Source organism: Desmodus rotundus, chromosome X (assembly GCF_022682495.2).
Source record: "Desmodus rotundus isolate HL8 chromosome X, HLdesRot8A.1, whole genome shotgun sequence".
Classification (NCBI taxonomy): Eukaryota; Metazoa; Chordata; class Mammalia; order Chiroptera; family Phyllostomidae; genus Desmodus; species Desmodus rotundus.
Window position 1 is genome coordinate 25,041,122 of NC_071400.1, and position 10,932 is coordinate 25,052,053.

At 36.2% G+C, this 10,932-nt stretch overlaps 1 pseudogene; it reads right to left on the reverse strand.

Annotated features, from left to right (window-relative positions):
- Nucleotides 1-910: 910 nt before the first annotated feature.
- LOC112310551 (ferritin heavy chain pseudogene) lies at nt 911-2,191 on the reverse strand (annotated as a pseudogene).
- Nucleotides 2,192-10,932: the final 8,741 nt, after the last annotated feature.

Consider the following 10,932-nt stretch of genomic DNA (forward strand, 5'->3'; position numbering starts at 1 on the left):
TCCCCATTCAAAAATGCATGAAAGTTAAGGATTTGGAAACATTTCCGTAAATGAAAAAAATAAAATAAAGCAAATGATAAAGTAACTAAACAGTAACATTAATTCCTCAGTGGTAAGAAGGGATACTAAGAACTAAGCAAAGGCCTTTCTCTTTATTTAAAAGACAAACAAACAAAAAAAAACCTAAAGAAAATAGAAAGCTCACAAATATTCTATCGACTAAGGTGGAAAAAGCTTGATTCCCTCTGTGATGCCCTGGCTTGAAGGACGGAGTCAAGAAAGAATGAATAATCTCTTCAAAGTTCCCTAGTGAGGTGGCCAAGAGCAGAGTTCTTTTCTCAACAGAGCTTTAATCAGATGCTTTCCTATCAGGTTTCCATGTAAGTAAGGACAGCCTCAGCCATTTCCCTGTCTAGTCAGCAAGAGCAAAACCTATAACAAGCAGACTCCTCTCTTGCCTCACAGATTCAGCTTTCCTGGGCACTGCAGAGAGAAAAATAATCACTCCTTAGAGCATAAAGTCTCCTCAAAGCCATTCAGACGGCTTCAATTATGAGAAGACCCCCCAGACTGAGAACGTGTGCAATGTTTACATAGGTGTAATGTTCAGAAACACTGTCACTGATAGCAATTAGTGCCGTATAACAAACAAGGAGGCCGGTGGTGGGCAAGCAAGAATTGGGGTGGACAAGAGGAAAATAAGTATGAACATAATCAACTAATGAGTTAGTAATTGCTCTCTCGTTAATGAGAACCCCAATTTCTTCTTTAGCTATGGATATTCCACTTCTATCTTTCTCTCCTGTGTGTATAATTTCCATGCACATTTCTCCTGGTTGTGAAATTGTTTCATATTGACACGATTATATTTTCATTTGAATGAATGTTTATATAGCACACATGCTTATGACTAAAACTGAAGAAAAACAGACAGAAATTTTGATCTATTTTCCTAACTTCCTTTGTCTACAGTGGAAATTATTAAAACTGTTTCATTATGATGCATGCCAAGTTTCTCCAAAGGTTGTTGGCTAAACAAATATGTATGTCATCTTTACTTTACACTTATTGACACATCATATTACTTTGGAGAAGATAAAGGATTTATCTTTAGTACAAAGCCATTATTGCCATAATATTTCACAACTGGATTGTCAATTTCCTCCATTATCATAAAATCCAAATTATCCCTGATGATCACCCGCGTCAGAAGTAAAGACAGAATAAAAGGCACCATATTAAAGGAAAATTTAAAACGATTCATCATTGTCCCAGTTTGTTATTTTTAATATAAACAACTTTTGATAAAATATTTAGAATTATGTCCTTGTAACTTTTGTTTTTAAATAAAATGGACCTTTATTGGGGAGGTACCAAATGAGTTTATCTGAAGGAATGGTACAAATGAGAGACATAAGTGGATGATTTGGTACAAGTAACAGAAAAGGTGAGGGTAACTCCAACAAGCACACACTGTTTTGGTGACCGGGGAAGTCACTCCCGTGGCTGTGGGAAGGCAGCGTAACACTGAGCTCTCTGTACCGTTTCCCAGAGTGTGCTTGTCAAAGAGACACTCTCCTGTGCCAGAGCCAGGGCCCCCCAGATCTGCATAAGTTGGTTACATTGTCACCCAATTCTTTGATGAGTTGCATCTGCTCATTCAGGTAGTGAGCTCAAGAAATCACACAAATAAGGGTCATTTTTTTCAGTGGCCAGTTTGGGCAAGTCCACTAGTGACTGATTCACACTTTTTCCCAAGTGTAATGCACACTCCGTTGCACTCAGCCCATTCTCCCAGTCATCACAGTCTGGTGTCTTGATATCCTGAAGGAAGATTTGGCCCCCTCATTGGTTCTGCAGCTTCATCAGTTTCTCAGCACGTTCCCTCTCCTCATGAGATGGGTGGAGAAATATTTGGCAAAGTTTTTCAAAGCCACATCATCACGGTCAAAGTAGCAAGACATGAACAGGTAGACATAGGAATCTAGGGCTCCAGGTGGATCTAGCAGTTGATCGCGGCCTCCGAGTCCTGGCGGCAGTTCTAGCGCACCTGTGAAGGGGGCACAGTCGTCAAGGCAGGAGGTGCTGGGACCTTGGTGGGGCCTTGGGGTGGTCCGAGGATGCTGCGAGGAGGTGGCGAAGGGCTGGATCTCAGCAGCCAGCTGAGATGGAGGACAAGAGCTGGTTCCATCCAAGCACTGTTGAAGGAAACCACAGTAACTCTCAACAAAGACTGTAAACATGGGCCTTTAATATCTTAAGATTTCATATCCCTAAAAACCTTTCCTCCCAAAATATTTACATTTATTTTCTGCTCAATGCATATTTTGTTCTATCAGATACAAAAAAAAGTATTGTTATATAATAAGAGCTAACATTACTGAATCCATATAATGTGCCAGGCAATGTTCTAATCACTTTATATCACAGGTGGCAAACACAAGGCCCGTGGGCCGAATCCAGCCCTTCACCTTCTTCTATCCGGCCCAGCACCTTGTTTCTACCCGGCGGCAGTGCCGAGCTCTCACTTAACTGTTAAGAAGTAGTTACATGTACACAGTCCTAAATTACATTCGGTCCTTTGAAGGCAACCGTGAGGCTGACGTGGCCCTCAGTTAAAATGAGTTTGACACCCCTGCTTTATATAATAATACTAACAATAACATTAGTAGATTAATAGTGTCAGATAACATTTAACGAGTGCTTACTATATGTCAAGTATTATTCTAAGTCAGCAATTTTCAACTGATGTGTCGCAAGAATTTTTAAAACATGCAATACCTGACTGTTTATTCAGGAGAACTGACCTCTTTTTTCCTTAAATTGCCAAATAAAAAAAATGACAACCGCCAACACAACAATAGCCACCCAGTGTGCATGAATCAAAAAGATACCTATTTTTTGGTCAGATTGGCAATAAGTATATTTTTTGGTGTGCTACAGAATTTTAGTTATTAGTTTATATGTACCACGACATGGAAAAAGTTGAAAATAGCTGTTCTAAGTGCTTGCATTCATTTAATTCCAACAACCCTATCAGCATAATAATTACAATTTTATAGATGAGGATATTGAAACACATCAAGATTAAGTAATTTATGACACCAAAAATATGAGTAACAACAAAAAAACAGTTAAACTTGACTTCATCAAAATTTTTAAAAAATTTGTTCTTCAAAGGACACCGTCAAGAAAGTAAAAAGATGACCTAGTAAAAAGAGAAGCTATTTGTAAATGATATATATGATAAAGGACTTATATCTTCAATATATAAAGAACACAATTCAATAATAAAAGACAACCCAATTAAAAAATGGGGGAAGGTCTTGAATAGACATTTCTCAAAGGAGGATATAAAAGTAACATCATCATTCATCACAGAAATGCAAATCAAAACTAGAGTGAACCACTACTTAACACCCACTAGAATAGCTAGAACCAAAAAGTCAGATAAAAAAACAAGTATTGACAAGGATGTAGAAAAATTAAAACCCTGAGAAAGCTTTGGAGTACCATGTGAAACAGTGCAGTCACTTTGGAAAACAGTCTGGCAGTTCCTCGAATAATTAAATACAGAGTTACTATATGACCCAGCACTTCTATTCCTAGATACACACCCGAAAGAAATGAAAGCGTGCGCCCACACAAAAGCGTGTGCATAGGTGTTACAGCAACGTTATTCACAGTCACAAGATGGAAACCACCAAAATGCTCATCCACTAACAAATGGATAAATTAAATCTATAGGTACATCTATACAATGGAATATTATTCTACCATAAAGAGGAATAAAGTTCTCATTCATGCTAAAACATGAATGACTCTGAAAATTATTACGCTAAATGAAAGATGCCAGTCACAAAAGACCACATATAATACGATGCCATTCATATGATATATCCAGAACAGGGAAATCGACAGAGACAAAAAGTAGATTAGTGGTTCCTTAGGGCTGTGGGAAAAGGGGGTGGAGGACAGTGGGATGATAGCTAATAGGTATGGGAGTTTCTTTTTGTAGCAAGAAAAATGTTCTAAAATTGACTGTGGTGATGACTGCACATATCTGTGAATTGAATTGTGAACTTTAAATGGCTGGATTGTACAGTATGAATTATATTTCAAAAAAGTATGTTTTTTAAGATTAAGTAACTTGTTCAGGATTTCATAGCTGGTAACTGACAAAACTGGAATTCAAACTCAGGTGCCTGGGCCTCTGAGTTCAAATTTTTTAACCACTATACCCTTAGCCTCTCATGCATTTTCTTCTGTTTAATCTTTACAAAAACCCACAGAGGTGGCTATTGTTATTAAATGTCTGTTATAAATAAATGATAAATGAATATATAGACATGGTCTCTGCCTTCAGGGAACTTTTAATCTAGCATTGAAGAGACATGCATTGGAAAAAAAAAAAACCTAAGTATAATACGAGGCAAAATAAAGTGAAATTTCAAATAGAGGTATGTAATGTTGCTGTAAGTGCAGAGATCGCAGAAGCATTTGTTGTATAAAACTGTTCATTCAAGAACATTCAAAAATCTTAGTCCATAAGCGCTATCACTTTGAGGTGACCAAAAGGACTTAGAATAGCATTTTTAGAAAACTACTTAAAAACCTTCACTGCTTTCTTTCTATCTCACCCACCCATCGTCACTTTGCCCACAGAATGAAATTCAAAATTCCTATCAATGATACTTAGGATCTGTCAGCATCTGGCTTTAAATGAACCCCTTAGGTTCATCGATGACTGCACACTAACACACACCCTATGTTCTAGCCATGTCTTGTCAGGCCTCATCCCTTCTGTCACGACTGTATCATGGAATGCCCATTTCTCTCCCTTTTTTTTTTAATTAAAAAGGCACTTTCTCTTTTTTTAAAGATTTTATTTATTTGTTTTTAGAGAGAGGGGAAGGGAAGGGGAAAGAGAGGGAGAGAAATATCAATGTGTGGTTGCCTCTCACACACCCCCTACTCGGGACCTGGCCTGCAACCCAGGCATGTGCCCTGACTGGGAATCAAACCGGCGACCCTTTGATATGCAGGCCCATAATCCACTGCGCCACAGCAGCCAAGGCAAAAAGGCGCTCTTCATGGCTTAATTGAAGTTTCACCCTATCCGCAAAGCTTGGTTTTAATCATTCCTTCCTCTGTACTCTATATCAGCTCTTTGTACCATTATAAAACTTATTTCAACTTATTTTATTCCATCTTGCATTATACTTAGCTTTTATGCAAGTGGTTCTTCCCTGGCCCCCCTACATTACATGCTCCCTAATGGCAGAGACCAAGTCTCACATATTCACTCATCATGTCTAGTACTTTAAGCATCATAAATGTTTGATGACTAAATGCCTGCCAGTTCTCGATGGCAATTATACAATTGTTTCCTCTATTTCACCTGTTTTTATTTAGATGTTGTGTCGCGAGCCTGTTAACTGATTTCATTGTAATCTCTCGCTTGGAACAATTAGCTTATATATGGACTACGATGCCTCTACACTGAGCGTCTTGAGGACTGAGTTTGTATTTGGTCTCTGTGTCTTTAATACTGTGTCTGGTACACATGAGGCCTATGGTAAAGTGCTACTGAATGAACAAACAAGAAGAAACATCTAGATTTCTCCTAGTGTCAAAAACACGCACACATTACTATTAGAGATATCATACCTGACCAACATAATGGACGTAGCATACACTCATAGCTTAAAAGTTGCACAAGTAAAGATCAGTACTTAACAGTGCAAATATTGGTTTGCCACCCTCGTTTCCCTTCAACTGTACTGTCGATCTTTAGTTTCAGGACATTTGTTATCAGTTGTTTCTTAAATAACTCAACAGCCTGTTTAGAAAAGGGAATTAACATAAAAACACATTTAAATGTGTGTCATGTCAGAAAATAAAGTGTCACTATGAAGGCTATAATTAAGGCTAAAAAGACAGCTAGACTATAAGCACATAATTTTAAGGCTTTTATTTCTCACAAAAAGATTTATGAAGGTAAAAGTTTTCATGGCTGTTCTTGGCCTGTTCATTTATTTTAGAAGGTTTTGGGAAAATGTGTCACTCTTTGCAGTGAATTTAGCTTCAAATATATATTCTAGGTGCTCAGAAGTTATTTATGTACTTTTCCCACTGCTAAATGATTCAAACTATTTTTTTTAATGTCAAGCTTGTCATGTGTGCAATACTGAATGGTGACGTGTGACATTTCTATAATCAAGTGAGTTTGATTTTCAAAATAGAAAAAAAAAATATTTGTAGGAATTTTAAATAGCATATTTAAAATAGTATGAATTACAAAGATTTCTGTTTCTCTACAAAACAGCCAAGTCTAAGGTTTGCTCTATTGTCTGAAGCTATAGACATTAAAGATTCTGGGAGTCAGAGACACAGCAGGAGAGAGGGGAAATCAACTTTTTTTTTTTTTTTTTAAGGAAATGTGCTGTTTTTAAACTTTTCTGGTTGGTGTCCCAAGAACATTTGCGTGACAGAAACATTATTCTCCTTTTGAGGAGTCAGGAAGAAGAAATAATACTCTATCTCAGTAATTAATCAATTTAAGCCTCATTTATTAATTATTGTTATTGTTGGTGTTGTTAAAAACCATGACATGAGATCTACCTCCTGTACCATACAGCATTATTAACTCAAAGTACAATGTTGTACAGTGTGTCTCTAGAATTTTTCATTGTGTTTGACTGACGCTTTACACCCATTAAAAGAACCTCCCCATTTCCTCCTCTCCACAGTTGCTGACAACTACCATTTGACCCTCTGCTTTGAGGAGTTTGACTAAAGACGCCTCACATAATGGAATCACGCAGTATTGGTTCCTCTGCAACTGGCTTATTTCACTGAACATGATGTCCTCAAGCTTCACCCATGTTGTAGGATATGGCAGGATTTCCTCCCTTTTGAAGGCTGAATAATGTTTCACTGTAGGTATGTACCACATTTCTTTATGTCTTTATCCATCAATGGACATTGAGGTGGTTTCAAACTCTGGGCTATTGTGAATAATGATGCAATGAATACGAGAGTGCAAATATCTCAAGATCCCAATTGCAGCTTCTTTTCAATACCCAGAAATGGGATTGCTAGATAACAGCAACTTTATTATTTCATCTAACAACCTTCCGAAATCTTCCTGTAGCTGTATTATGTTCCTTTCTTTAAGTTTCCAAAATGCAGTCATTTTAAATAAAGATATCTTTATGAGTAATAAAGTGCATTTTATTCAGTTATGTGTCTATTTTAAACAGGAGAGATGATTTCAGTAACCAAACAAGATGTTGTTTAGAAGCTACTGTAATAGAAATAATTTGACATGTTTCTTTACCCATTTTCTGGTCTTCTGGCTAGAAATGGGGAAAAAGCCCAAATTCAGTATTTCTCAGAAATTATACATCATTACAGATTTATAAATAAATATCCAACTTCTTTGTTAACAGAGCTAATCAGCTTCTCCTTTTGATTTTTATAATAAGTAATTAGCTCATAGAATAATTTTGCCTCCATTATTGAAAAGAACAGAATTTGTGTTCCAAATGAAAGATAAGTGTTCCACCATTTAAAAGTGTATAGTCATGATTAACAATCTCTGCTTCTGATGTACACTACTTGTCTCTATGTCTTATTATCAATGCATAAAATATAACATTTTAAAAAGATTTTATTTACTTATTTTTAGAAAGCGGGCAAGAGAGAAAGAGAGGGAGACAACCACCAATGGGCCAGACAAACACTGATCGGTTGCCTCCCATGCGCCCCAGCTGGGGACCTGGCCCACAACCCAGGCGTGTGCCCTGACCGAGGATTGAACCAGCGACCTTTCAGTTTGCAGGCTGGCACTCAATCCACTGGGCCACATCAGTCAGGGCAAAATAAAATATTTTTATGGTGAATTTTAAAACACATATTTTATGTTTTAAACCACAAAATCTGCTTTGATGTCGTTTCACTGGCTCACCTCTAACTGTGTGCTGCTATAAAGTAGTTCCTTATTTTTTCAAACTTAAAACTCCAGTATGTTATATATTTTTGCTTAAATAAAGGGTGAATGCTTTCAAACTTCCCATTTCTTTAGTCTGTTAGGCAAAATAACAGACCAAGGAAATCTTTTAGTTCAAAAGGAAATATTTCTTTGTTAAAGATTCTGTGTGCCTTGGCAGTGATTCTCACGGTGAAAACAAAGGCTATCGGTGGCAATCCATTAATTTGGAGCCCATTCTGCTTTTATTACACTCAGCTAATTCAGATGGCAACAAGAGATGATCCCAATGTGAGCCTATTGAACCTACTTAAGCAATTGATATGACAGTGAGTCAAAAACTGTCTTTTGTTTAGATGTCTAAGTAAAAGCTAAGCTCTTCATTTTTAAGTACATTTTATTGATTATGGTATTACAGTTGTCCCATTTTTCTCCCCTTTATCCCCCTCTGCCCAGTACCCCTGTTCCCTCTAGCATTCTCCCCACTTAGTTCATGGCTTGTACATATAAGGTCTCTGGCTTCTCCATTTCCCATACTATTCTTAACCTCCCCCTGTCTGTTTTGTACCTACCATTTATGCTTCTTATTCCCTGTACCTTTTCCTCCATTTTCCCTCTTCCCCCTCCCTGCTGATAACCCTCCATGTGAGCTCCATTTCTGTGATTCTGTTCCTGTTCTAGTTGTTTGCTTAGTTTTGTTTTTAGGTTCAGTTTCTTAGTTCAGTTTTTAGGTTGTGAGTTTGTTGTCATTTCACTGTTCATAGTTTTGATCTTCTTTTTTTTCTTAGCTAAGTCCCTTTAACATTTCATATAATAAGGGCTTGGTGATGATGAACTCCACTCATCATCTTCATTCTTCTAACAACACAGGCAGATTTAATTCTTCTTAATTTAATTTAAGCAATCAATAAATATTGAGGACCTACTCTGTACACTGTCTACTGGCCATAGATACATAAACAGCAATGTCAGTTGTCAACGAACTTGACCTTTAGAAAATGATAAAGAGCAAATGTCTAAACAGCTGCAATATAAGGCAAACCACACTAGCTACCATTTGAGTGTTACTGAGCACTGGATGAGCTCAGAGAGGAAAGAAAGAGAGGGCAACTAACTGATTGAGGTGTCCACAGCCATTTCATAATTTGGGTAGCTTTAAGAATAAGCCATATCTGGTTATAATTATACTTATATACCATATGAAATAAAGAAATATTTAATGCTTGTTTCCCTAAGTAGAATTTAAATTTCACAAGAGCCGTGACTTGTACCTAGCACAATTCCTGCACACAGTAGGTGTTCAGTAATTGTTAAATAAATAATATGAGTTTAAAGGGCAAATGATAATTTTCAAGTAATATGATACATTCTACTCACACTAGAAGGAATTAATGGAACTTTAAGTAACTATTGTAGGAAACTTTCTTTAACAGAAACCATAAAATAGAAGGAGCACAAACTTTAGAACCAGACTGCCTGGTCTTGAATCTTGACTCTCATTTAAAAGCTGTGTATCCTTAGAAGAATTATTTAATTTCTCTGTGCCTTGCTTTCCTCATCTGTAAAATGAGAATATTAATGGTACAGACCTTATGTCTGCTGTAAGATTAATTAATAATGGTATAACACTTATAACAGGGCCTGTCATATAGTAAGTAGTCAATAAATGTCAACTCTTAACATTACTGCTGCTGCTCCTACTAACTACTACCCCTATTAATATGCATCATAAACTATCCTTGAGGGCCAAGAATCCAAAGATAGATAACATTGCTCTGTATTTTTGCTGGGAACCAGACAAGAAAGTAAATGATTACAACAAATATTACCTGCTGTTTTCTTTTAATCACTGAAGAATAGAATATTTATATTAATCATTTTGACTAATATAATATTGCCATATATGCCATACACAGATCGCAAATTGTCAAAGATGTTTGCTCCAATAAACTGTACCTGATGCTAAAAATAAAGCTGCACAGTTTACTTCTTCTTTGACAACTCAAAAGCAAGCCTGTATTTCGCAATGTTTCAGGGTCGTAATTCAATGACCAATTACCAAGTATGCGAACACCTGTTAACAGACATTCTGGTTGGCCAAAACTAGGGAAAACAAAAATGAGATTTATATGAAGATAATCTGTTACAGGAATATATTTAGAGTACATCTAATAACTTCTTTAAATAAATAATTGTTAAAATGCTAACAGTTACGTCTATTCATCTCAGATATAACTAACTTAAATCTGAAATGAATGGAAACAAAATTGATTTAATAAATTACTATCACATTATTTTACAAAGTCAACTCTAAAAAGACTTCTGGGAGAAGGAGGTATGGACTGTTAAATTACATTTATTGAAATTATCATACGTAAATGTAATTATTTGTCAAAAAGCCTTCTATACCCTCTGATATTCCCTTGCTCATTTTAGGAGAAATTAAACACTCTGTCGGCATATGCACGTACACATATGTACGCATATACATTCCATAATATGTGAGTAAAGATGTACATGCTCTTTATTCTTGTTTTTGCTGAGAAACACCTAATATAGTTGCAGTAGATATTATATGTTTACTTAAAATTAATAAATGGAAATCTATCCAATTATTTGACAAGAAATGAAGATTCCATTTGGGATTTTAGCTGAAGACATGAGTGTATCTGTTTTCAATTATTCCTTCCAACAAAAGATTTTTAGCTATTCACAGTAAATTTGGTCACAAAGTCCTACCAATATCAGGGAAAAACACAAACTGTTCTTTGTGCTGAAGGAAAGCTAAAAATATTGGCAGGGGAAAAAATATCAAATTTAGAATATTTCCTTACAACACCAATTTCTCTATTGATTTTTTATAGGAATGGAGTAGCAAGCACTGTGTTGCTTTTTGGATAAGAACATTGAAATAGCCAAAGAAAATGTGGGCTCAGGAG